The sequence below is a fragment of the Dermacentor variabilis genome, unplaced genomic scaffold (assembly GCF_050947875.1).
Source record: "Dermacentor variabilis isolate Ectoservices unplaced genomic scaffold, ASM5094787v1 scaffold_316, whole genome shotgun sequence".
Lineage (NCBI taxonomy): Eukaryota > Metazoa > Arthropoda > Arachnida > Ixodida > Ixodidae > Dermacentor > Dermacentor variabilis.
The window spans coordinates 24344-48894 of NW_027460496.1; the positions used below are offsets into that span (position 1 = coordinate 24344).

At 45.4% G+C, this 24551-nt stretch overlaps 33 non-coding genes and 1 pseudogene across 33 annotated transcripts; all 34 read left to right on the forward strand.

Annotated features, from left to right (window-relative positions):
* The first annotated feature begins 398 nt into the window (after positions 1-398).
* LOC142568999 (5S ribosomal RNA) lies at positions 399-517 on the forward strand. Its single transcript, XR_012825603.1, has one exon. It is a non-coding gene; the product is annotated as a 5S ribosomal RNA (ribosomal RNA).
* A 569-nt stretch (positions 518-1086) lies between these two features.
* Positions 1087-1205, forward strand: LOC142569000 (5S ribosomal RNA). Its single transcript, XR_012825604.1, has one exon. It is a non-coding gene; the product is annotated as a 5S ribosomal RNA (ribosomal RNA).
* A 569-nt stretch (positions 1206-1774) lies between these two features.
* On the forward strand, positions 1775-1893 carry LOC142569001 (5S ribosomal RNA). Its single transcript, XR_012825605.1, has one exon. It is a non-coding gene; the product is annotated as a 5S ribosomal RNA (ribosomal RNA).
* A 1658-nt stretch (positions 1894-3551) lies between these two features.
* Positions 3552-3670, forward strand: LOC142568965 (5S ribosomal RNA; annotated as a pseudogene).
* Positions 3671-4235: 565 nt separating this feature from the next.
* Positions 4236-4354, forward strand: LOC142569003 (5S ribosomal RNA). The gene has a single exon (XR_012825606.1). It is a non-coding gene; the product is annotated as a 5S ribosomal RNA (ribosomal RNA).
* A 566-nt stretch (positions 4355-4920) lies between these two features.
* LOC142569004 (5S ribosomal RNA) lies at positions 4921-5039 on the forward strand. Its single transcript, XR_012825607.1, has one exon. It is a non-coding gene; the product is annotated as a 5S ribosomal RNA (ribosomal RNA).
* A 559-nt stretch (positions 5040-5598) lies between these two features.
* On the forward strand, positions 5599-5717 carry LOC142569005 (5S ribosomal RNA). The gene has a single exon (XR_012825608.1). It is a non-coding gene; the product is annotated as a 5S ribosomal RNA (ribosomal RNA).
* A 569-nt stretch (positions 5718-6286) lies between these two features.
* Positions 6287-6405, forward strand: LOC142569006 (5S ribosomal RNA). The gene has a single exon (XR_012825609.1). It is a non-coding gene; the product is annotated as a 5S ribosomal RNA (ribosomal RNA).
* A 569-nt stretch (positions 6406-6974) lies between these two features.
* Positions 6975-7093, forward strand: LOC142569007 (5S ribosomal RNA). Its single transcript, XR_012825610.1, has one exon. It is a non-coding gene; the product is annotated as a 5S ribosomal RNA (ribosomal RNA).
* Positions 7094-7659: 566 nt separating this feature from the next.
* On the forward strand, positions 7660-7778 carry LOC142569009 (5S ribosomal RNA). The gene has a single exon (XR_012825612.1). It is a non-coding gene; the product is annotated as a 5S ribosomal RNA (ribosomal RNA).
* Positions 7779-8344: 566 nt separating this feature from the next.
* LOC142569010 (5S ribosomal RNA) lies at positions 8345-8463 on the forward strand. Its single transcript, XR_012825613.1, has one exon. It is a non-coding gene; the product is annotated as a 5S ribosomal RNA (ribosomal RNA).
* Positions 8464-9029: 566 nt separating this feature from the next.
* LOC142569011 (5S ribosomal RNA) lies at positions 9030-9148 on the forward strand. The gene has a single exon (XR_012825614.1). It is a non-coding gene; the product is annotated as a 5S ribosomal RNA (ribosomal RNA).
* Positions 9149-9714: 566 nt separating this feature from the next.
* On the forward strand, positions 9715-9833 carry LOC142569012 (5S ribosomal RNA). The gene has a single exon (XR_012825615.1). It is a non-coding gene; the product is annotated as a 5S ribosomal RNA (ribosomal RNA).
* A 568-nt stretch (positions 9834-10401) lies between these two features.
* Positions 10402-10520, forward strand: LOC142569014 (5S ribosomal RNA). The gene has a single exon (XR_012825616.1). It is a non-coding gene; the product is annotated as a 5S ribosomal RNA (ribosomal RNA).
* Positions 10521-11089: 569 nt separating this feature from the next.
* LOC142568910 (5S ribosomal RNA) lies at positions 11090-11208 on the forward strand. The gene has a single exon (XR_012825523.1). It is a non-coding gene; the product is annotated as a 5S ribosomal RNA (ribosomal RNA).
* A 569-nt stretch (positions 11209-11777) lies between these two features.
* Positions 11778-11896, forward strand: LOC142568911 (5S ribosomal RNA). The gene has a single exon (XR_012825524.1). It is a non-coding gene; the product is annotated as a 5S ribosomal RNA (ribosomal RNA).
* Positions 11897-12462: 566 nt separating this feature from the next.
* On the forward strand, positions 12463-12581 carry LOC142568912 (5S ribosomal RNA). Its single transcript, XR_012825525.1, has one exon. It is a non-coding gene; the product is annotated as a 5S ribosomal RNA (ribosomal RNA).
* A 560-nt stretch (positions 12582-13141) lies between these two features.
* On the forward strand, positions 13142-13260 carry LOC142568913 (5S ribosomal RNA). The gene has a single exon (XR_012825526.1). It is a non-coding gene; the product is annotated as a 5S ribosomal RNA (ribosomal RNA).
* Positions 13261-13826: 566 nt separating this feature from the next.
* On the forward strand, positions 13827-13945 carry LOC142568915 (5S ribosomal RNA). The gene has a single exon (XR_012825527.1). It is a non-coding gene; the product is annotated as a 5S ribosomal RNA (ribosomal RNA).
* A 572-nt stretch (positions 13946-14517) lies between these two features.
* LOC142568917 (5S ribosomal RNA) lies at positions 14518-14636 on the forward strand. The gene has a single exon (XR_012825529.1). It is a non-coding gene; the product is annotated as a 5S ribosomal RNA (ribosomal RNA).
* A 569-nt stretch (positions 14637-15205) lies between these two features.
* Positions 15206-15324, forward strand: LOC142568918 (5S ribosomal RNA). Its single transcript, XR_012825530.1, has one exon. It is a non-coding gene; the product is annotated as a 5S ribosomal RNA (ribosomal RNA).
* Positions 15325-15892: 568 nt separating this feature from the next.
* LOC142568919 (5S ribosomal RNA) lies at positions 15893-16011 on the forward strand. The gene has a single exon (XR_012825531.1). It is a non-coding gene; the product is annotated as a 5S ribosomal RNA (ribosomal RNA).
* Positions 16012-16577: 566 nt separating this feature from the next.
* LOC142568920 (5S ribosomal RNA) lies at positions 16578-16696 on the forward strand. Its single transcript, XR_012825532.1, has one exon. It is a non-coding gene; the product is annotated as a 5S ribosomal RNA (ribosomal RNA).
* A 571-nt stretch (positions 16697-17267) lies between these two features.
* On the forward strand, positions 17268-17386 carry LOC142568921 (5S ribosomal RNA). Its single transcript, XR_012825533.1, has one exon. It is a non-coding gene; the product is annotated as a 5S ribosomal RNA (ribosomal RNA).
* A 568-nt stretch (positions 17387-17954) lies between these two features.
* LOC142568922 (5S ribosomal RNA) lies at positions 17955-18073 on the forward strand. Its single transcript, XR_012825534.1, has one exon. It is a non-coding gene; the product is annotated as a 5S ribosomal RNA (ribosomal RNA).
* Positions 18074-18642: 569 nt separating this feature from the next.
* On the forward strand, positions 18643-18761 carry LOC142568923 (5S ribosomal RNA). Its single transcript, XR_012825535.1, has one exon. It is a non-coding gene; the product is annotated as a 5S ribosomal RNA (ribosomal RNA).
* Positions 18762-19331: 570 nt separating this feature from the next.
* Positions 19332-19450, forward strand: LOC142568924 (5S ribosomal RNA). The gene has a single exon (XR_012825536.1). It is a non-coding gene; the product is annotated as a 5S ribosomal RNA (ribosomal RNA).
* A 566-nt stretch (positions 19451-20016) lies between these two features.
* Positions 20017-20135, forward strand: LOC142568926 (5S ribosomal RNA). The gene has a single exon (XR_012825537.1). It is a non-coding gene; the product is annotated as a 5S ribosomal RNA (ribosomal RNA).
* A 566-nt stretch (positions 20136-20701) lies between these two features.
* On the forward strand, positions 20702-20820 carry LOC142568962 (5S ribosomal RNA). The gene has a single exon (XR_012825570.1). It is a non-coding gene; the product is annotated as a 5S ribosomal RNA (ribosomal RNA).
* Positions 20821-21386: 566 nt separating this feature from the next.
* Positions 21387-21505, forward strand: LOC142568909 (5S ribosomal RNA). Its single transcript, XR_012825522.1, has one exon. It is a non-coding gene; the product is annotated as a 5S ribosomal RNA (ribosomal RNA).
* A 573-nt stretch (positions 21506-22078) lies between these two features.
* LOC142568927 (5S ribosomal RNA) lies at positions 22079-22197 on the forward strand. Its single transcript, XR_012825538.1, has one exon. It is a non-coding gene; the product is annotated as a 5S ribosomal RNA (ribosomal RNA).
* Positions 22198-22763: 566 nt separating this feature from the next.
* LOC142568929 (5S ribosomal RNA) lies at positions 22764-22882 on the forward strand. The gene has a single exon (XR_012825540.1). It is a non-coding gene; the product is annotated as a 5S ribosomal RNA (ribosomal RNA).
* A 569-nt stretch (positions 22883-23451) lies between these two features.
* On the forward strand, positions 23452-23570 carry LOC142568930 (5S ribosomal RNA). Its single transcript, XR_012825541.1, has one exon. It is a non-coding gene; the product is annotated as a 5S ribosomal RNA (ribosomal RNA).
* A 569-nt stretch (positions 23571-24139) lies between these two features.
* LOC142568931 (5S ribosomal RNA) lies at positions 24140-24258 on the forward strand. Its single transcript, XR_012825542.1, has one exon. It is a non-coding gene; the product is annotated as a 5S ribosomal RNA (ribosomal RNA).
* The last annotated feature ends 293 nt before the right edge of the window (positions 24259-24551 follow it).

A 24551-nucleotide genomic window follows, 5' to 3' on the forward strand; every position in this document is an offset into this window, starting at 1 on the left:
ATCGATCTGAACTTCGCGGGCACAAATTCAAAACGACATGAAGGACGTGGCATGATATTACGCGGAGTAATATGGCGACAAGAAGTGTCACTAATCGCGAAAATTGTTCGCATAAACTGCTAACTGCATCGCTATTACACGCATGCAGGTTGATAACATCACATAGACGGCAGCACATTCCAAGCCACATGTGCAAGCCGCAGAAAAGCACACACAACGTGTTACGTCCACTCTCCTCTGCACAACTCGCACACGCAATTTTCTCTTTTCTAGCGCAGATCAACAAATTGAAACCACGTAATGAGACGTTTCCGTAACCCGTAAAGACTATTCATTGTAGCTGTAGAGAGCCGATGCTCCCTTTTAGATACAGGCAGCATCGGAAACCTTCGTTTCTCGCCATCGGCCATACCATGCTGAATACGCCGGTTCTCGTCCGATCCCCGAAGCTAAGCAGCATTGGGCTCGGTCAGTACTTGGGAGGGAGACCACCTGGGAACACCGAGTGCTGATGGCACCTTTCTTTTTAATTTTTTTTTTTGCCTGCACTTCTTTTTTGTTGTTATTATTATTATTATTATTATTATTATTTTAGTTGGCATGTTTTGAATGTAGGCGTAAAGCTGTGGTGAGTGGACGCGCTGGCGAAATATAAACACTCATCATCCGCAGCCTCTCGTGCGTCAACATCGATCTGAACTTCGCGGGCACAAATTCAAAACGACATGAAGGACGTGGCATGATATTACGCGGAGTAATATGGCGACAAGAAGTGTCACTAATCGCGAAAATTGTTCGCATAAACTGCTAACTGCATCGCTATTACACGCATGCAGGTTGATAACATCACATAGACGGCAGCACATTCCAAGCCACATGTGCAAGCCGCAGAAAAGCACACACAACGTGTTACGTCCACTCTCCTCTGCACAACTCGCACACGCAATTTTCTCTTTTCTAGCGCAGATCAACAAATTGAAACCACGTAATGAGACGTTTCCGTAACCCGTAAAGACTATTCATTGTAGCTGTAGAGAGCCGATGCTCCCTTTTAGATACAGGCAGCATCGGAAACCTTCGTTTCTCGCCATCGGCCATACCATGCTGAATACGCCGGTTCTCGTCCGATCCCCGAAGCTAAGCAGCATTGGGCTCGGTCAGTACTTGGGAGGGAGACCACCTGGGAACACCGAGTGCTGATGGCACCTTTCTTTTTAATTTTTTTTTTTGCCTGCACTTCTTTTTTGTTGTTATTATTATTATTATTATTATTATTATTTTAGTTGGCATGTTTTGAATGTAGGCGTAAAGCTGTGGTGAGTGGACGCGCTGGCGAAATATAAACACTCATCATCCGCAGCCTCTCGTGCGTCAACATCGATCTGAACTTCGCGGGCACAAATTCAAAACGACATGAAGGACGTGGCATGATATTACGCGGAGTAATATGGCGACAAGAAGTGTCACTAATCGCGAAAATTGTTCGCATAAACTGCTAACTGCATCGCTATTACACGCATGCAGGTTGATAACATCACATAGACGGCAGCACATTCCAAGCCACATGTGCAAGCCGCAGAAAAGCACACACAACGTGTTACGTCCACTCTCCTCTGCACAACTCGCACACGCAATTTTCTCTTTTCTAGCGCAGATCAACAAATTGAAACCACGTAATGAGACGTTTCCGTAACCCGTAAAGACTATTCATTGTAGCTGTAGAGAGCCGATGCTCCCTTTTAGATACAGGCAGCATCGGAAACCTTCGTTTCTCGCCATCGGCCATACCATGCTGAATACGCCGGTTCTCGTCCGATCCCCGAAGCTAAGCAGCATTGGGCTCGGTCAGTACTTGGGAGGGAGACCACCTGGGAACACCGAGTGCTGATGGCACCTTTCTTTTTAATTTTTTTTTTTGCCTGCACTTCTTTTTTGTTGTTATTATTATTATTATTATTATTATTATTTTAGTTGGCATGTTTTGAATGTAGGCGTAAAGCTGTGGTGAGTGGACGCGCTGGCGAAATATAAACACTCATCATCCGCAGCCTCTCGTGCGTCAACATCGATCTGAACTTCGCGGGCACAAATTCAAAACGACATGAAGGACGTGGCATGATATTACGCGGAGTAATATGGCGACAAGAAGTGTCACTAATCGCGAAAATTGTTCGCATAAACTGCTAACTGCATCGCTATTACACGCATGCAGGTTGATAACATCACATAGACGGCAGCACATTCCAAGCCACATGTGCAAGCCGCAGAAAAGCACACACAACGTGTTACGTCCACTCTCCTCTGCACAACTCGCACACGCAATTTTCTCTTTTCTAGCGCAGATCAACAAATTGAAACCACGTAATGAGACGTTTCCGTAACCCGTAAAGACTATTCATTGTAGCTGTAGAGAGCCGATGCTCCCTTTTAGATACAGGCAGCATCGGAAACCTTCGTTTCTCGCCGTCTGTAATTTATTCGCCGTTGCAAAAGTGTGCTATGTATTGCAAGCATTGTCTATGACTAGATTGCACGTGCAGCGTTTGCATAGGGTACTGGCAGTGTATGTATGGGGGTCAAAGTGGGAGCGAACCAGTCGAACAAATTTATTTCGATCCGTCAAAACAGGAGGGCTTGGACTGGCACATCTGTTCTTGAAACAGATAGTGTTTCGTTTTGCGTTTCTTAGAGACCAAAAAGACCCATTCCTCATTAATGTGATGCAACTGAGACTAGGTACGGCTCTTCCTGAATTCATTATATCTAGTTGTGTAGTCAACAGTGGCCCTATGAGCGGATTTCTGAAAGAAGTGATATGGGCATTTCGGTTTCTGAAGGTACGCTTTTCAATGGAATACCTCAGTCACGTTCCTAAAAAACGTCTGTATAAAGATTTAATTGATGTAGTACTGCCTGTACCGCTGTACAGATCTATGTTCAGTTTAGGTACTGAAAGAAATGTGCTGAAAAGGGTAAAACGTATGCCTGTCAGGCCATCGGTAAAGTCTTTCTTTTTTCAACTACATTCCAATACACTACCAGTAAAACCGTGGCTTCAGGAAAGAGGTATTTTTATTCCCTGGTCTCTAGACTGTTTACTATGCCATCAGCAAGAAACAATTGAACACATATTCATAGACTGCTGGGACGCCTTGTTTCACTGGGATGTCCTCCAGCGCACTATAGAGAAAGAGTTGCCGATAACACCCTATGGCATCCGTTTTCTCCCAACGGAAAACGAAGGAGGAGTGCCTTACGACATGTTTATGTTATTAGGGTTGCACAGCCTGTGGCGCACGCGCATGGCCGTTAGACATGCGGATGTACATGCTCGAAGTACTCGTGAATATTTTATTGAAAGTGTCTGTTACTTAAAAGAAGTCTACGATGCTCAAAATGAAAAACCACAATGGATTAGATTATTGAACGAGCTTGCTAAACTTGGGCGGTTTTAAAACCACGTGCACACCAAAGACTGGTGGCATTTTTACCATTTGTAAAGTGTGTATATTTTGTATGTACCATGAAAACGGTAATAAAGAAAAAAAAAAAAAATCGGCCATACCATGCTGAATACGCCGGTTCTCGTCCGATCCCCGAAGCTAAGCAGCATTGGGCTCGGTCAGTACTTGGGAGGAAGACCACCTGGGAACACCGAGTGCTGATGGCACCTTTCTTTTTAATATTTTTTTTGCCTGCACTTCTTTTTTGTTGTTATTATTATTATTATTATTATTATTTTAGTTGGCATGTTTTGAATGTAGGCGTAAAGCTGTGGTGAGTGGACGCGCTGGCGAAATATAAACACTCATCATCCGCAGCCTCTCGTGCGTCAACATCGATCTGAACTTCGCGGGCACAAATTCAAAACGACATGAAGGACGTGGCATGATATTACGCGGAGTAATATGGCGACAAGAAGTGTCACTAATCGCGAAAATTGTTCGCATAAACTGCTAACTGCATCGCTATTACACGCATGCAGGTTGATAACATCACATAGACGGCAGCACATTCCAAGCCACATGTGCAAGCCGCAGAAAAGCACACACAACGTGTTACGTCCACTCTCCTCTGCACAACTCGCACACGCAATTTTCTCTTTTCTAGCGCAGATCAACAAATTGAAACCACGTAATGAGACGTTTCCGTAACCCGTAAAGACTATTCATTGTAGCTGTAGAGAGCCGATGCTCCCTTTTAGATACAGGCAGCATCGGAAACCTTCGTTTCTCGCCATCGGCCATACCATGCTGAATACGCCGGTTCTCGTCCGATCCCCGAAGCTAAGCAGCATTGGGCTCGGTCAGTACTTGGGAGGGAGACCACCTGGGAACACCGAGTGCTGATGGCACCTTTCTTTTTAATTTTTTTTTTTGCCTGCACTTCTTTTTTGTTGTTATTATTATTATTATTATTATTATTTTAGTTGGCATGTTTTGAATGTAGGCGTAAAGCTGTGGTGAGTGGACGCGCTGGCGAAATATAAACACTCATCATCCGCAGCCTCTCGTGCGTCAACATCGATCTGAACTTCGCGGGCACAAATTCAAAACGACATGAAGGACGTGGCATGATATTACGCGGAGTAATATGGCGACAAGAAGTGTCACTAATCGCGAAAATTGTTCGCATAAACTGCTAACTGCATCGCTATTACACGCATGCAGGTTGATAACATCACATAGACGGCAGCACATTCCAAGCCACATGTGCAAGCCGCAGAAAAGCACACACAACGTGTTACGTCCACTCTCCTCTGCACAACTCGCACACGCAATTTTCTCTTTTCTAGCGCAGATCAACAAATTGAAACCACGTAATGAGACGTTTCCGTAACCCGTAAAGACTATTCATTGTAGCTGTAGAGAGCCGATGCTCCCTTTTAGATACAGGCAGCATCGGAAACCTTCGTTTCTCGCCATCGGCCATACCATGCTGAATACGCCGGTTCTCGTCCGATCCCCGAAGCTAAGCAGCATTGGGCTCGGTCAGTACTTGGGAGGGAGACCACCTGGGAACACCGAGTGCTGATGGCACCTTTCTTTTTAATTTTTTTTTTGCCTGCACTTCTTTTTTGTTGTTATTATTATTATTATTATTTTAGTTGGCATGTTTTGAATGTAGGCGTAAAGCTGTGGTGAGTGGACGCGCTGGCGAAATATAAACACTCATCATCCGCAGCCTCTCGTGCGTCAACATCGATCTGAACTTCGCGGGCACAAATTCAAAACGACATGAAGGACGTGGCATGATATTACGCGGAGTAATATGGCGACAAGAAGTGTCACTAATCGCGAAAATTGTTCGCATAAACTGCTAACTGCATCGCTATTACACGCATGCAGGTTGATAACATCACATAGACGGCAGCACATTCCAAGCCACATGTGCAAGCCGCAGAAAAGCACACACAACGTGTTACGTCCACTCTCCTCTGCACAACTCGCACACGCAATTTTCTCTTTTCTAGCGCAGATCAACAAATTGAAACCACGTAATGAGACGTTTCCGTAACCCGTAAAGACTATTCATTGTAGCTGTAGAGAGCCGATGCTCCCTTTTAGATACAGGCAGCATCGGAAACCTTCGTTTCTCGCCATCGGCCATACCATGCTGAATACGCCGGTTCTCGTCCGATCCCCGAAGCTAAGCAGCATTGGGCTCGGTCAGTACTTGGGAGGGAGACCACCTGGGAACACCGAGTGCTGATGGCACCTTTCTTTTTAATTTTTTTTTTTGCCTGCACTTCTTTTTTGTTGTTATTATTATTATTATTATTATTATTATTTTAGTTGGCATGTTTTGAATGTAGGCGTAAAGCTGTGGTGAGTGGACGCGCTGGCGAAATATAAACACTCATCATCCGCAGCCTCTCGTGCGTCAACATCGATCTGAACTTCGCGGGCACAAATTCAAAACGACATGAAGGACGTGGCATGATATTACGCGGAGTAATATGGCGACAAGAAGTGTCACTAATCGCGAAAATTGTTCGCATAAACTGCTAACTGCATCGCTATTACACGCATGCAGGTTGATAACATCACATAGACGGCAGCACATTCCAAGCCACATGTGCAAGCCGCAGAAAAGCACACACAACGTGTTACGTCCACTCTCCTCTGCACAACTCGCACACGCAATTTTCTCTTTTCTAGCGCAGATCAACAAATTGAAACCACGTAATGAGACGTTTCCGTAACCCGTAAAGACTATTCATTGTAGCTGTAGAGAGCCGATGCTCCCTTTTAGATACAGGCAGCATCGGAAACCTTCGTTTCTCGCCATCGGCCATACCATGCTGAATACGCCGGTTCTCGTCCGATCCCCGAAGCTAAGCAGCATTGGGCTCGGTCAGTACTTGGGAGGGAGACCACCTGGGAACACCGAGTGCTGATGGCACCTTTCTTTTTAATTTTTTTTTTTGCCTGCACTTCTTTTTTGTTGTTATTATTATTATTATTATTATTATTATTTTAGTTGGCATGTTTTGAATGTAGGCGTAAAGCTGTGGTGAGTGGACGCGCTGGCGAAATATAAACACTCATCATCCGCAGCCTCTCGTGCGTCAACATCGATCTGAACTTCGCGGGCACAAATTCAAAACGACATGAAGGACGTGGCATGATATTACGCGGAGTAATATGGCGACAAGAAGTGTCACTAATCGCGAAAATTGTTCGCATAAACTGCTAACTGCATCGCTATTACACGCATGCAGGTTGATAACATCACATAGACGGCAGCACATTCCAAGCCACATGTGCAAGCCGCCGAAAAGCACACACAACGTGTTACGTCCACTCTCCTCTGCACAACTCGCACACGCAATTTTCTCTTTTCTAGCGCAGATCAACAAATTGAAACCACGTAATGAGACGTTTCCGTAACCCGTAAAGACTATTCATTGTAGCTGTAGAGAGCCGATGCTCCCTTTTAGATACAGGCAGCATCGGAAACCTTCGTTTCTCGCCATCGGCCATACCATGCTGAATACGCCGGTTCTCGTCCGATCCCCGAAGCTAAGCAGCATTGGGCTCGGTCAGTACTTGGGAGGGAGACCACCTGGGAACACCGAGTGCTGATGGCACCTTTCTTTTTAATCTTTTTTTTTGCCTGCACTTCTTTTTTGTTGTTATTATTATTATTATTATTATTATTTTAGTTGGCATGTTTTGAATGTAGGCGTAAAGCTGTGGTGAGTGGACGCGCTGGCGAAATATAAACACTCATCATCCGCAGCCTCTCGTGCGTCAACATCGATCTGAACTTCGCGGGCACAAATTCAAAACGACATGAAGGACGTGGCATGATATTACGCGGAGTAATATGGCGACAAGAAGTGTCACTAATCGCGAAAATTGTTCGCATAAACTGCTAACTGCATCGCTATTACACGCATGCAGGTTGATAACATCACATAGACGGCAGCACATTCCAAGCCACATGTGCAAGCCGCAGAAAAGCACACACAACGTGTTACGTCCACTCTCCTCTGCACAACTCGCACACGCAATTTTCTCTTTTCTAGCGCAGATCAACAAATTGAAACCACGCAATGAGACGTTTCCGTAACCCGTAAAGACTATTCATTGTAGCTGTAGAGAGCCGATGCTCCCTTTTAGATACAGGCAGCATCGGAAACCTTCGTTTCTCGCCATCGGCCATACCATGCTGAATACGCCGGTTCTCGTCCGATCCCCGAAGCTAAGCAGCATTGGGCTCGGTCAGTACTTGGGAGGGAGACCACCTGGGAACACCGAGTGCTGATGGCACCTTTCTTTTTAATTTTTTTTTTTGCCTGCACTTCTTTTTTGTTGTTATTATTATTATTATTATTATTATTTTAGTTGGCATGTTTTGAATGTAGGCGTAAAGCTGTGGTGAGTGGACGCGCTGGCGAAATATAAACACTCATCATCCGCAGCCTCTCGTGCGTCAACATCGATCTGAACTTCGCGGGCACAAATTCAAAACGACATGAAGGACGTGGCATGATATTACGCGGAGTAATATGGCGACAAGAAGTGTCACTAATCGCGAAAATTGTTCGCATAAACTGCTAACTGCATCGCTATTACACGCATGCAGGTTGATAACATCACATAGACGGCAGCACATTCCAAGCCACATGTGCAAGCCGCAGAAAAGCACACACAACGTGTTACGTCCACTCTCCTCTGCACAACTCGCACACGCAATTTTCTCTTTTCTAGCGCAGATCAACAAATTGAAACCACGTAATGAGACGTTTCCGTAACCCGTAAAGACTATTCATTGTAGCTGTAGAGAGCCGATGCTCCATTTTAGATACAGGCAGCATCGGAAACCTTCGTTTCTCGCCATCGGCCATACCATGCTGAATACGCCGGTTCTCGTCCGATCCCCGAAGCTAAGCAGCATTGGGCTCGGTCAGTACTTGGGAGGGAGACCACCTGGGAACACCGAGTGCTGATGGCACCTTTCTTTTTAATTTTTTTTTTTGCCTGCACTTCTTTTTTGTTGTTATTATTATTATTATTATTATTATTTTAGTTGGCATGTTTTGAATGTAGGCGTAAAGCTGTGGTGAGTGGACGCGCAGGCGAAATATAAACACTCATCATCCGCAGCCTCTCGTGCGTCAACATCGATCTGAACTTCGCGGGCACAAATTCAAAACGACATGAAGGACGTGGCATGATATTACGCGGAGTAATATGGCGACAAGAAGTGTCACTAATCGCGAAAATTGTTCGCATAAACTGCTAACTGCATCGCTATTACACGCATGCAGGTTGATAACATCACATAGACGGCAGCACATTCCAAGCCACATGTGCAAGCCGCAGAAAAGCACACACAACGTGTTACGTCCACTCTCCTCTGCACAACTCGCACACGCAATTTTCTCTTTTCTAGCGCAGGTCAACAAATTGAAACCACGTAATGAGACGTTTCCGTAACCCGTAAAGACTATTCATTGTAGCTGTAGAGAGCCGATGCTCCCTTTTAGTTACAGGCAGCATCGGAAACCTTCGTTTCTCGCCATCGGCCATACCATGCTGAATACGCCGGTTCTCGTCCGATCCCCGAAGCTAAGCAGCATTGGGCTCGGTCAGTACTTGGGAGGGAGACCACCTGGGAACACCGAGTGCTGATGGCACCTTTCTTTTTAATTTTTTTTTTTGCCTGCACTTCTTTTTTGTTGTTATTATTATTATTATTATTATTATTTTAGTTGGCATGTTTTGAATGTAGGCGTAAAGCTGTGGTGAGTGGACGCGCTGGCGAAATATAAACACTCATCATCCGCAGCCTCTCGTGCGTCAACATCGATCTGAACTTCGCGGGCACAAATTCAAAACGACATGAAGGACGTGGCATGATATTACGCGGAGTAATATGGCGACAAGAAGTGTCACTAATCGCGAAAATTGTTCGCATAAACTGCTAACTGCATCGCTATTACACGCATGCAGGTTGATAACATCACATAGACGGCAGCACATTCCAAGCCACATGTGCAAGCCGCAGAAAAGCACACACAACGTGTTACGTCCACTCTCCTCTGCACAACTCGCACACGCAATTTTCTCTTTTCTAGCGCAGATCAACAAATTGAAACCACGTAATGAGACGTTTCCGTAACCCGTAAAGACTATTCATTGTAGCTGTAGAGAGCCGATGCTCCCTTTTAGATACAGGCAGCATCGGAAACCTTCGTTTCTCGCCATCGGCCATACCATGCTGAATACGCCGGTTCTCGTCCGATCCCCGAAGCTAAGCAGCATTGGGCTCGGTCAGTACTTGGGAGGGAGACCACCTGGGAACACCGAGTGCTGATGGCACCTTTCTTTTTAATTTTTTTTTTGCCTGCACTTCTTTTTTGTTGTTATTATTATTATTATTATTATTATTATTTTAGTTGGCATGTTTTGAATGTAGGCGTAAAGCTGTGGTGAGTGGACGCGCTGGCGAAATATAAACACTCATCATCCGCAGCCTCTCGTGCGTCAACATCGATCTGAACTTCGCGGGCACAAATTCAAAACGACATGAAGGACGTGGCATGATATTACGCGGAGTAATATGGCGACAAGAAGTGTCACTAATCGCGAAAATTGTTCGCATAAACTGCTAACTGCATCGCTATTACACGCATGCAGGTTGATAACATCACATAGACGGCAGCACATTCCAAGCCACATGTGCAAGCCGCAGAAAAGCACACACAACGTGTTACGTCCACTCTCCTCTGCACAACTCGCACACGCAATTTTCTCTTTTCTAGCGCAGATCAACAAATTGAAACCACGTAATGAGACGTTTCCGTAACCCGTAAAGACTATTCATTGTAGCTGTAGAGAGCCGATGCTCCCTTTTAGATACAGGCAGCATCGGAAACCTTCGTTTCTCGCCATCGGCCATACCATGCTGAATACGCCGGTTCTCGTCCGATCCCCGAAGCTAAGCAGCATTGGGCTCGGTCAGTACTTGGGAGGGAGACCACCTGGGAACACCGAGTGCTGATGGCACCTTTCTTTTTAATTTTTTTTTTTGCCTGCACTTCTTTTTTGTTGTTATTATTATTATTATTATTATTATTATTTTAGTTGGCATGTTTTGAATGTAGGCGTAAAGCTGTGGTGAGTGGACGCGCTGGCGAAATATAAACACTCATCATCCGCAGCCTCTCGTGCGTCAACATCGATCTGAACTTCGCGGGCACAAATTCAAAACGACATGAAGGACGTGGCATGATATTACGCGGAGTAATATGGCGACAAGAAGTGTCACTAATCGCGAAAATTGTTCGCATAAACTGCTAACTGCATCGCTATTACACGCATGCAGGTTGATAACATCACATAGACGGCAGCACATTCCAAGCCACATGTGCAAGCCGCAGAAAAGCACACACAACGTGTTACGTCCACTCTCCTCTGCACAACTCGCACACGCAATTTTCTCTTTTCTAGCGCAGATCAACAAATTGAAACCACGTAATGAGACGTTTCCGTAACCCGTAAAGACTATTCATTGTAGCTGTAGAGAGCCGATGCTCCCTTTTAGATACAGGCAGCATCGGAAACCTTCGTTTCTCGCCATCGGCCATACCATGCTGAATACGCCGGTTCTCGTCCGATCCCCGAAGCTAAGCAGCATTGGGCTCGGTCAGTACTTGGGAGGGAGACCACCTGGGAACACCGAGTGCTGATGGCACCTTTCTTTTTAATTTTTTTTTTTGCCTGCACTTCTTTTTTGTTGTTATTATTATTATTATTATTATTATTATTTTAGTTGGCATGTTTTGAATGTAGGCGTAAAGCTGTGGTGAGTGGACGCGCTGGCGAAATATAAACACTCATCATCCGCAGCCTCTCGTGCGTCAACATCGATCTGAACTTCGCGGGCACAAATTCAAAACGACATGAAGGACGTGGCATGATATTACGCGGAGTAATATGGCGACAAGAAGTGTCACTAATCGCGAAAATTGTTCGCATAAACTGCTAACTGCATCGCTATTACACGCATGCAGGTTGATAACATCACATAGACGGCAGCACATTCCAAGCCACATGTGCAAGCCGCAGAAAAGCACACACAACGTGTTACGTCCACTCTCCTCTGCACAACTCGCACACGCAATTTTCTCTTTTCTAGCGCAGATCAACAAATTGAAACCACGTAATGAGACGTTTCCGTAACCCGTAAAGACTATTCATTGTAGCTGTAGAGAGCCGATGCTCCCTTTTAGATACAGGCAGCATCGGAAACCTTCGTTTCTCGCCATCGGCCATACCATGCTGAATACGCCGGTTCTCGTCCGATCCCCGAAGCTAAGCAGCATTGGGCTCGGTCAGTACTTGGGAGGGAGACCACCTGGGAACACCGAGTGCTGATGGCACCTTTCTTTTTAATTTTTTTTTTTGCCTGCACTTCTTTTTTGTTGTTATTATTATTATTATTATTATTATTTTAGTTGGCATGTTTTGAATGTAGGCGTAAAGCTGTGGTGAGTGGACGCGCTGGCGAAATATAAACACTCATCATCCGCAGCCTCTCGTGCGTCAACATCGATCTGAACTTCGCGGGCACAAATTCAAAACGACATGAAGGACGTGGCATGATATTACGCGGAGTAATATGGCGACAAGAAGTGTCACTAATCGCGAAAATTGTTCGCATAAACTGCTAACTGCATCGCTATTACACGCATGCAGGTTGATAACATCACATAGACGGCAGCACATTCCAAGCCACATGTGCAAGCCGCAGAAAAGCACACACAACGTGTTACGTCCACTCTCCTCTGCACAACTCGCACACGCAATTTTCTCTTTTCTAGCGCAGATCAACAAATTGAAACCACGTAATGAGACGTTTCCGTAACCCGTAAAGACTATTCATTGTAGCTGTAGAGAGCCGATGCTCCCTTTTAGATACAGGCAGCATCGGAAACCTTCGTTTCTCGCCATCGGCCATACCATGCTGAATACGCCGGTTCTCGTCCGATCCCCGAAGCTAAGCAGCATTGGGCTCGGTCAGTACTTGGGAGGGAGACCACCTGGGAACACCGAGTGCTGATGGCACCTTTCTTTTTAATTTTTTTTTTTGCCTGCACTTCTTTTTTGTTGTTATTATTATTATTATTATTTTAGTTGGCATGTTTTGAATGTAGGCGTAAAGCTGTGGTGAGTGGACGCGCTGGCGAAATATAAACACTCATCATCCGCAGCCTCTCGTGCGTCAACATCGATCTGAACTTCGCGGGCACAAATTCAAAACGACATGAAGGACGTGGCATGATATTACGCGGAGTAATATGGCGACAAGAAGTGTCACTAATCGCGAAAATTGTTCGCATAAACTGCTAACTGCATCGCTATTACACGCATGCAGGTTGATAACATCACATAGACGGCAGCACATTCCAAGCCACATGTGCAAGCCGCAGAAAAGCACACACAACGTGTTACGTCCACTCTCCTCTGCACAACTCGCACACGCAATTTTCTCTTTTCTAGCGCAGATCAACAAATTGAAACCACGTAATGAGACGTTTCCGTAACCCGTAAAGACTATTCATTGTAGCTGTAGAGAGCCGATGCTCCCTTTTAGATACAGGCAGCATCGGAAACCTTCGTTTCTCGCCATCGGCCATACCATGCTGAATACGCCGGTTCTCGTCCGATCCCCGAAGCTAAGCAGCATTGGGCTCGGTCAGTACTTGGGAGGGAGACCACCTGGGAACACCGAGTGCTGATGGCACCTTTCTTTTTAATTTTTTTTTTTGCCTGCACTTCTTTTTTGTTGTTATTATTATTATTATTATTATTATTTTAGTTGGCATGTTTTGAATGTAGGCGTAAAGCTGTGGTGAGTGGACGCGCTGGCGAAATATAAACACTCATCATCCGCAGCCTCTCGTGCGTCAACATCGATCTGAACTTCGCGGGCACAAATTCAAAACGACATGAAGGACGTGGCATGATATTACGCGGAGTAATATGGCGACAAGAAGTGTCACTAATCGCGAAAATTGTTCGCATAAACTGCTAACTGCATCGCTATTACACGCATGCAGGTTGATAACATCACATAGACGGCAGCACATTCCAAGCCACATGTGCAAGCCGCAGAAAAGCACACACAACGTGTTACGTCCACTCTCCTCTGCACAACTCGCACACGCAATTTTCTCTTTTCTAGCGCAGATCAACAAATTGAAACCACGTAATGAGACGTTTCCGTAACCCGTAAAGACTATTCATTGTAGCTGTAGAGAGCCGATGCTCCCTTTTAGATACAGGCAGCATCGGAAACCTTCGTTTCTCGCCATCGGCCATACCATGCTGAATACGCCGGTTCTCGTCCGATCCCCGAAGCTAAGCAGCATTGGGCTCGGTCAGTACTTGGGAGGGAGACCACCTGGGAACACCGAGTGCTGATGGCACCTTTCTTTTTAATTTTTTTTTTTGCCTGCACTTCTTTTTTGTTGTTATTATTATTATTATTATTATTATTATTATTTTAGTTGGCATGTTTTGAATGTAGGCGTAAAGCTGTGGTGAGTGGACGCGCTGGCGAAATATAAACACTCATCATCCGCAGCCTCTCGTGCGTCAACATCGATCTGAACTTCGCGGGCACAAATTCAAAACGACATGAAGGACGTGGCATGATATTACGCGGAGTAATATGGCGACAAGAAGTGTCACTAATCGCGAAAATTGTTCGCATAAACTGCTAACTGCATCGCTATTACACGCATGCAGGTTGATAACATCACATAGACGGCAGCACATTCCAAGCCACATGTGCAAGCCGCAGAAAAGCACACACAACGTGTTACGTCCACTCTCCTCTGCACAACTCGCACACGCAATTTTCTCTTTTCTAGCGCAGATCAACAAATTGAAACCACGTAATGAGACGTTTCCGTAACCCGTAAAGACTATTCATTGTAGCTGTAGAGAGCCGATGCTCCCTTTTAGATACAGGCAGCATCGGAAACCTTCGTTTCTCGCCATCGGCCATACCATGCTGAATACGCCGGTTCTCGTCCGATCCCCGAAGCTAAGCAGCATTGGGCTCGGTCAGTACTTGGGAGGGAGACCACCTGGGAACACCGAGTGCTGATGGCACCTTTCTTTTTAATTTTTTTTTTTGCCTGCACTTCTTTTTTGTTGTTATTATTATTATTATTATTATTATTATTTTAGTTGGCATGTTTTGAATGTAGGCGTAAAGCTGTGGTGAGTGGACGCGCTGGCGAAATATAAACACTCATCATCCGCAGCCTCTCGTGCGTCAACATCGATCTGAACTTCGCGGGCACAAATTCAAAACGACATGAAGGACGTGGCATGATATTACGCGGAGTAATATGGCGACAAGAAGTGTCACTAATCGCGAAAATTGTTCGCATAAACTGCTAACTGCATCGCTATTACACGCATGCAGGTTGATAACATCACATAGACGGCAGCACATTCCAAGCCACATGTGCAAGCCGCAGAAAAGCACACACAACGTGTTACGTCCACTCTCCTCTGCACAACTCGCACACGCAATTTTCTCTTTTCTAGCGCAGATCAACAAATTGAAACCACGTAATGAGACGTTTCCGTAACCCGTAAAGACTATTCATTGTAGCTGTAGAGAGCCGATGCTCCCTTTTAGATACAGGCAGCATCGGAAACCTTCGTTTCTCGCCATCGGCCATACCATGCTGAATACGCCGGTTCTCGTCCGATCCCCGAAGCTAAGCAGCATTGGGCTCGGTCAGTACTTGGGAGGGAGACCACCTGGGAACACCGAGTGCTGATGGCACCTTTCTTTTTAATTTTTTTTTTGCCTGCACTTCTTTTTTGTTGTTATTATTATTATTATTATTATTATTATTTTAGTTGGCATGTTTTGAATGTAGGCGTAAAGCTGTGGTGAGTGGACGCGCTGGCGAAATATAAACACTCATCATCCGCAGCCTCTCGTGCGTCAACATCGATCTGAACTTCGCGGGCACAAATTCAAAACGACATGAAGGACGTGGCATGATATTACGCGGAGTAATATGGCGACAAGAAGTGTCACTAATCGCGAAAATTGTTCGCATAAACTGCTAACTGCATCGCTATTACACGCATGCAGGTTGATAACATCACATAGACGGCAGCACATTCCAAGCCACATGTGCAAGCCGCAGAAAAGCACACACAACGTGTTACGTCCACTCTCCTCTGCACAACTCGCACACGCAATTTTCTCTTTTCTAGCGCAGATCAACAAATTGAAACCACGTAATGAGACGTTTCCGTAACCCGTAAAGACTATTCATTGTAGCTGTAGAGAGCCGATGCTCCCTTTTAGATACAGGCAGCATCGGAAACCTTCGTTTCTCGCCATCGGCCATACCATGCTGAATACGCCGGTTCTCGTCCGATCCCCGAAGCTAAGCAGCATTGGGCTCGGTCAGTACTTGGGAGGGAGACCACCTGGGAACACCGAGTGCTGATGGCACCTTTCTTTTTAATTTTTTTTTTTGCCTGCACTTCTTTTTTGTTGTTATTATTATTATTATTATTATTATTTTAGTTGGCATGTTTTGAATGTAGGCGTAAAGCTGTGGTGAGTGGACGCGCTGGCGAAATATAAACACTCATCATCCGCAGCCTCTCGTGCGTCAACATCGATCTGAACTTCGCGGGCACAAATTCAAAACGACATGAAGGACGTGGCATGATATTACGCGGAGTAATATGGCGACAAGAAGTGTCACTAATCGCGAAAATTGTTCGCATAAACTGCTAACTGCATCGCTATTACACGCATGCAGGTTGATAACATCACATAGACGGCAGCACATTCCAAGCCACATGTGCAAGCCGCAGAAAAGCACACACAACGTGTTACGTCCACTCTCCTCTGCACAACTCGCACACGCAATTTTCTCTTTTCTAGCGCAGATCAACAAATTGAAACCACGTAATGAGACGTTTCCGTAACCCGTAAAGACTATTCATTGTAGCTGTAGAGAGCCGATGCTCCCTTTTAGATACAGGCAGCATCGGAAACCTTCGTTTCTCGCCATCGGCCATACCATGCTGAATACGCCGGTTCTCGTCCGATCCCCGAAGCTAAGCAGCATTGGGCTCGGTCAGTACTTGGGAGGGAGACCACCTGGGAACACCGAGTGCTGATGGCACCTTTCTTTTTAATTTTTTTTTTGCCTGCACTTCTTTTTTGTTGTTATTATTATTATTATTATTATTATTATTATTTTAGTTGGCATGTTTTGAATGTAGGCGTAAAGCTGTGGTGAGTGGACGCGCTGGCGAAATATAAACACTCATCATCCGCAGCCTCTCGTGCGTCAACATCGATCTGAACTTCGCGGGCACAAATTCAAAACGACATGAAGGACGTGGCATGATATTACGCGGAGTAATATGGCGACAAGAAGTGTCACTAATCGCGAAAATTGTTCGCATAAACTGCTAACTGCATCGCTATTACACGCATGCAGGTTGATAACATCACATAGACGGCAGCACATTCCAAGCCACATGTGCAAGCCGCAGAAAAGCACACACAACGTGTTACGTCCACTCTCCTCTGCACAACTCGCACACGCAATTTTCTCTTTTCTAGCGCAGATCAACAAATTGAAACCACGTAATGAGACGTTTCCGTAACCCGTAAAGACTATTCATTGTAGCTGTAGAGAGCCGATGCTCCCTTTTAGATACAGGCAGCATCGGAAACCTTCGTTTCTCGCCATCGGCCATACCATGCTGAATACGCCGGTTCTCGTCCGATCCCCGAAGCTAAGCAGCATTGGGCTCGGTCAGTACTTGGGAGGGAGACCACCTGGGAACACCGAGTGCTGATGGCACCTTTCTTTTTAATTTTTTTTTTGCCTGCACTTCTTTTTTGTTGTTATTATTATTATTATTATTATTATTATTTTAGTTGGCATGTTTTGAATGTAGGCGTAAAGCTGTGGTGAGTGGACGCGCTGGCGAAATATAAACACTCATCATCCGCAGCCTCTCGTGCGTCAACATCGATCTGAACTTCGCGGGCACAAATTCAAAACGACATGAAGGACGTGGCATGATATTACGCGGAGTAATATGGCGACAAGAAGTGTCACTAATCGCGAAAATTGTTCGCATAAACTGCTAACTGCATCGCTATTACACGCATGCAGGTTGATAACATCACATAGACGGCAGCACATTCCAAGCCACATGTGCAAGCCGCAGAAAAGCACACACAACGTGTTACGTCCACTCTCCTCTGCACAACTCGCACACGCAATTTTCTCTTTTCTAGCGCAGATCAACAAATTGAAACCACGTAATGAGACGTTTCCGTAACCCGTAAAGACTATTCATTGTAGCTGTAGAGAGCCGATGCTCCCTTTTAGATACAGGCAGCATCGGAAACCTTCGTTTCTCGCCATCGGCCATACCATGCTGAATACGCCGGTTCTCGTCCGATCCCCGAAGCTAAGCAGCATTGGGCTCGGTCAGTACTTGGGAGGGAGACCACCTGGGAACACCGAGTGCTGATGGCACCTTTCTTTTTAATTTTTTTTTTTGCCTGCACTTCTTTTTTGTTGTTATTATTATTATTATTATTATTATTATTTTAGTTGGCATGTTTTGAATGTAGGCGTAAAGCTGTGGTGAGTGGACGCGCTGGCGAAATATAAACACTCATCATCCGCAGCCTCTCGTGCGTCAACATCGATCTGAACTTCGCGGGCACAAATTCAAAACGACATGAAGGACGTGGCATGATATTACGCGGAGTAATATGGCGACAAGAAGTGTCACTAATCGCGAAAATTGTTCGCATAAACTGCTAACTGCATCGCTATTACACGCATGCAGGTTGATAACATCACATAGACGGCAGCACATTCCAAGCCACATGTGCAAGCCGCAGAAAAGCACACACAACGTGTTACGTCCACTCTCCTCTGCACAACTCGCACACGCAATTTTCTCTTTTCTAGCGCAGATCAACAAATTGAAACCACGTAATGAGACGTTTCCGTAACCCGTAAAGACTATTCATTGTAGCTGTAGAGAGCCGATGCTCCCTTTTAGATACAGGCAGCATCGGAAACCTTCGTTTCTCGCCATCGGCCATACCATGCTGAATACGCCGGTTCTCGTCCGATCCCCGAAGCTAAGCAGCATTGGGCTCGGTCAGTACTTGGGAGGGAGACCACCTGGGAACACCGAGTGCTGATGGCACCTTTCTTTTTAATTTTTTTTTTTTGCCTGCACTTCTTTTTTGTTGTTATTATTATTATTATTATTATTATTATTTTAGTTGGCATGTTTTGAATGTAGGCGTAAAGCTGTGGTGAGTGGACGCGCTGGCGAAATATAAACACTCATCATCCGCAGCCTCTCGTGCGTCAACATCGATCTGAACTTCGCGGGCACAAATTCAAAACGACATGAAGGACGTGGCATGATATTACGCGGAGTAATATGGCGACAAGAAGTGTCACTAATCGCGAAAATTGTTCGCATAAACTGCTAACTGCATCGCTATTACACGCATGCAGGTTGATAACATCACATAGACGGCAGCACATTCCAAGCCACATGTGCAAGCCGCAGAAAAGCACACACAACGTGTTACGTCCACTCTCCTCTGCACAACTCGCACACGCAATTTTCTCTTTTCTAGCGCAGATCAACAAATTGAAACCACGTAATGAGACGTTTCCGTAACCCGTAAAGACTATTCATTGTAGCTGTAGAGAGCCGATGCTCCCTTTTAGATACAGGCAGCATCGGAAACCTTCGTTTCTCGCCATCGGCCATACCATGCTGAATACGCCGGTTCTCGTCCGATCCCCGAAGCTAAGCAGCATTGGGCTCGGTCAGTACTTGGGAGGGAGACCACCTGGGAACACCGAGTGCTGATGGCACCTTTCTTTTTAATTTTTTTTTTTGCCTGCACTTCTTTTTTGTTGTTATTATTATTATTATTATTATTATTTTAGTTGGCATGTTTTGAATGTAGGCGTAAAGCTGTGGTGAGTGGACGCGCTGGCGAAATATAAACACTCATCATCCGCAGCCTCTCGTGCGTCAACATCGATCTGAACTTCGCGGGCACAAATTCAAAACGACATGAAGGACGTGGCATGATATTACGCGGAGTAATATGGCGACAAGAAGTGTCACTAATCGCGAAAATTGTTCGCATAAACTGCTAACTGCATCGCTATTACACGCATGCAGGTTGATAACATCACATAGACGGCAGCACATTCCAAGCCACATGTGCAAGCCGCAGAAAAGCACACACAACGTGTTACGTCCACTCTCCTCTGCACAACTCGCACACGCAATTTTCTCTTTTCTAGCGCAGATCAACAAATTGAAACCACGTAATGAGACGTTTCCGTAACCCGTAAAGACTATTCATTGTAGCTGTAGAGAGCCGATGCTCCCTTTTAGATACAGGCAGCATCGGAAACCTTCGTTTCTCGCCATCGGCCATACCATGCTGAATACGCCGGTTCTCGTCCGATCCCCGAAGCTAAGCAGCATTGGGCTCGGTCAGTACTTGGGAGGGAGACCACCTGGGAACACCGAGTGCTGATGGCACCTTTCTTTTTAATTTTTTTTTTTGCCTGCACTTCTTTTTTGTTGTTATTATTATTATTATTATTATTATTTTAGTTGGCATGTTTTGAATGTAGGCGTAAAGCTGTGGTGAGTGGACGCGCTGGCGAAATATAAACACTCATCATCCGCAGCCTCTCGTGCGTCAACATCGATCTGAACTTCGCGGGCACAAATTCAAAACGACATGAAGGACGTGGCATGATATTACGCGGAGTAATATGGCGACAAGAAGTGTCACTAATCGCGAAAATTGTTCGCATAAACTGCTAACTGCATCGCTATTACACGCATGCAGGTTGATAACATCACATAGACGGCAGCACATTCCAAGCCACATGTGCAAGCCGCAGAAAAGCACACACAACGTGTTACGTCCACTCTCCTCTGCACAACTCGCACACGCAATTTTCTCTTTTCTAGCGCAGATCAACAAATTGAAACCACGTAATGAGACGTTTCCGTAACCCGTAAAGACTATTCATTGTAGCTGTAGAGAGCCGATGCTCCCTTTTAGATACAGGCAGCATCGGAAACCTTCGTTTCTCGCCATCAGCCATACCATGCTGAATACGCCGGTTCTCGTCCGATCCCCGAAGCTAAGCAGCATTGGGCTCGGTCAGTACTTGGGAGGGAGACCACCTGGGAACACCGAGTGCTGATGGCACCTTTCTTTTTAATTTTTTTTTTTGCCTGCACTTCTTTTTTGTTGTTATTATTATTATTATTATTATTATTTTAGTTGGCATGTTTTGAATGTAGGCGTAAAGCTGTGGTGAGTGGACGCGCTGGCGAAATATAAACACTCATCATCCGCAGCCTCTCGTGCGTCAACATCGATCTGAACTTCGCGGGCACAAATTCAAAACGACATGAAGGACGTGGCATGATATTACGCGGAGTAATATGGCGACAAGAAGTGTCACTAATCGCGAAAATTGTTCGCATAAACTGCTAACTGCATCGCTATTACACGCATGCAGGTTGATAACATCACATAGACGGCAGCACATTCCAAGCCACATGTGCAAGCCGCAGAAAAGCACACACAACGTGTTACGTCCACTCTCCTCTGCACAACTCGCACACGCAATTTTCTCTTTTCTAGCGCAGATCAACAAATTGAAACCACGTAATGAGACGTTTCCGTAACCCGTAAAGACTATTCATTGTAGCTGTAGAGAGCCGATGCTCCCTTTTAGATACAGGCAGCATCGGAAACCTTCGTTTCTCGCCATCGGCCATACCATGCTGAATACGCCGGTTCTCGTCCGATCCCCGAAGCTAAGCAGCATTGGGCTCGGTAAGTACTTGGGAGGGAGACCACCTGGGAACACCGAGTGCTGATGGCACCTTTCTTTTTAATTTTTTTTTTTTGCCTGCACTTCTTTTTTGTTGTTATTATTATTATTATTATTATTATTATTATTTTAGTTGGCATGTTTTGAATGTAGGCGTAAAGCTGTGGTGAGTGGACGCGCTGGCGAAATATAAACACTCATCATCCGCAGCCTCTCGTGCGTCAACATCGATCTGAACTTCGCGGGCACAAATTCAAAACGACATGAAGGACGTGGCATGATATTACGCGGAGTAATATGGCGACAAGAAGTGTCACTAATCGCGAAAATTGTTCGCATAAACTGCTAACTGCATCGCTATTACACGCATGCAGGTTGATAACATCACATAGACGGCAGCACATTCCAAGCCACATGTGCAAGCCGCAGAAAAGCACACACAACGTGTTACGTCCACTCTCCTCTGCACAACTCGCACACGCAATTTTCTCTTTTCTAGCGCAGATCAACAAATTGAAACCACGTAATGAGACGTTTCCGTAACCCGTAAAGACTATTCATTGTAGCTGTAGAGAGCCGATGCTCCCTTTTAGATACAGGCAGCATCGGAAACCTTCGTTTCTCGCCATCGGCCATACCATGCTGAATACGCCGGTTCTCGTCCGATCCCCGAAGCTAAGCAGCATTGGGCTCGGTCAGTACTTGGGAGGGAGACCACCTGGGAACACCGAGTGCTGATGGCACCTTTCTTTTTAATTTTTTTTTTTGCCTGCACTTCTTTTTTGTTGTTATTATTATTATTATTATTATTATTTTAGTTGGCATGTTTTGAATGTAGGCGTAAAGCTGTGGTGAGTGGACGCGCTGGCGAAATATAAACACTCATCATCCGCAGCCTCTCGTGCGTCAACATCGATCTGAACTTCGCGGGCACAAATTCAAAACGACATGAAGGACGTGGCATGATATTACGCGGAGTAATATGGCGACAAGAAGTGTCACTAATCGCGAAAATTGTTCGCATAAACTGCTAACTGCATCGCTATTACACGCATGCAGGTTGATAACATCACATAGACGGCAGCACATTCCAAGCCACATGTGCAAGCCGCAGAAAAGCACACACAACGTGTTACGTCCACTCTCCTCTGCACAACTCGCACACGCAATTTTCTCTTTTCTAGCGCAGATCAACAAATTGAAACCACGTAATGAGACGTTTCCGTAACCCGTAAAGACTATTCATTGTAGCTGTAGAGAGCCGATGCTCCCTTTTAGATACAGGCAGCATCGGAAACCTTCGTTTCTCGCCATCGGCCATACCATGCTGAATACGCCGGTTCTCGTCCGATCCCCGAAGCTAAGCAGCATTGGGCTCGGTCAGTACTTGGGAGGGAGACCACCTGGGAACACCGAGTGCTGATGGCACCTTTCTTTTTAATTTTTTTTTTTGCCTGCACTTCTTTTTTGTTATTATTATTATTATTATTATTATTATTATTTTAGTTGGCATGTTTTGAATGTAGGCGTAAAGCTGTGGTGAGTGGACGCGCTGGCGAAATATAAACACTCATCATCCGCAGCCTCTCGTGCGTCAACATCGATCTGAACTTCGCGGGCACAAATTCAAAACGACATGAAGGACGTGGCATGATATTACGCGGAGTAATATGGCGACAAGAAGTGTCACTAATCGCGAAAATTGTTCGCATAAACTGCTAACTGCATCGCTATTACACGCATGCAGGTTGATAACATCACATAGACGGCAGCACATTCCAAGCCACATGTGCAAGCCGCAGAAAAGCACACACAACGTGTTACGTCCACTCTCCTCTGCACAACTCGCACACGCAATTTTCTCTTTTCTAGCGCAGATCAACAAATTGAAACCACGTAATGAGACGTTTCCGTAACCCGTAAAGACTATTCATTGTAGCTGTAGAGAGCCGATGCTCCCTTTTAGATACAGGCAGCATCGGAAACCTTCGTTTCTCGCCATCGGCCATACCATGCTGAATACGCCGGTTCTCGTCCGATCCCCGAAGCTAAGCAGCATTGGGCTCGGTCAGTACTTGGGAGGGAGACCACCTGGGAACACCGAGTGCTGATGGCACCTTTCTTTTTAATTTTTTTTTTTGCCTGCACTTCTTTTTTGTTGTTATTATTATTATTATTATTATTATTATTTTAGTTGGCATGTTTTGAATGTAGGCGTAAAGCTGTGGTGAGTGGACGCGCTGGCGAAATATAAACACTCATCATCCGCAGCCTCTCGTGCGTCAACATCGATCTGAACTTCGCGGGCACAAATTCAAAACGACATGAAGGACGTGGCATGATATTACGCGGAGTAATATGGCGACAAGAAGTGTCACTAATCGCGAAAATTGTTCGCATAAACTGCTAACTGCATCGCTATTACACGCATGCAGGTTGATAACATCACATAGACGGCAGCACATTCCAAGCCACATGTGCAAGCCGCAGAAAAGCACACACAACGTGTTACGTCCACTCTCCTCTGCACAACTCGCACACGCAATTTTCTCTTTTCTAGCGCAGATCAACAAATTGAAACCACGTAATGAGACGTTTCCGTAACCCGTAAAGACTATTCATTGTAGCTGTAGAGAGCCGATGCTCCCTTTTAGATACAGGCAGCATCGGAAACCTTCGTTTCTCGCCATCGGCCATACCATGCTGAATACGCCGGTTCTCGTCCGATCCCCGAAGCTAAGCAGCATTGGGCTCGGTCAGTACTTGGGAGGGAGACCACCTGGGAACACCGAGTGCTGATGGCACCTTTCTTTTTAATTTTTTTTTTTGCCTGCACTTCTTTTTTGTTGTTATTATTATTATTATTATTATTATTTTAGTTGGCATGTTTTGAATGTAGGCGTAAAGCTGTGGTGAGTGGACGCGCTGGCGAAATATAAACACTCATCATCCGCAGCCTCTCGTGCGTCAACATCGATCTGAACTTCGCGGGCACAAATTCAAAACGACATGAAGGACGTGGCATGATATTACGCGGAGTAATATGGCGACAAGAAGTGTCACTAATCGCGAAAATTGTTCGCATAAACTGCTAACT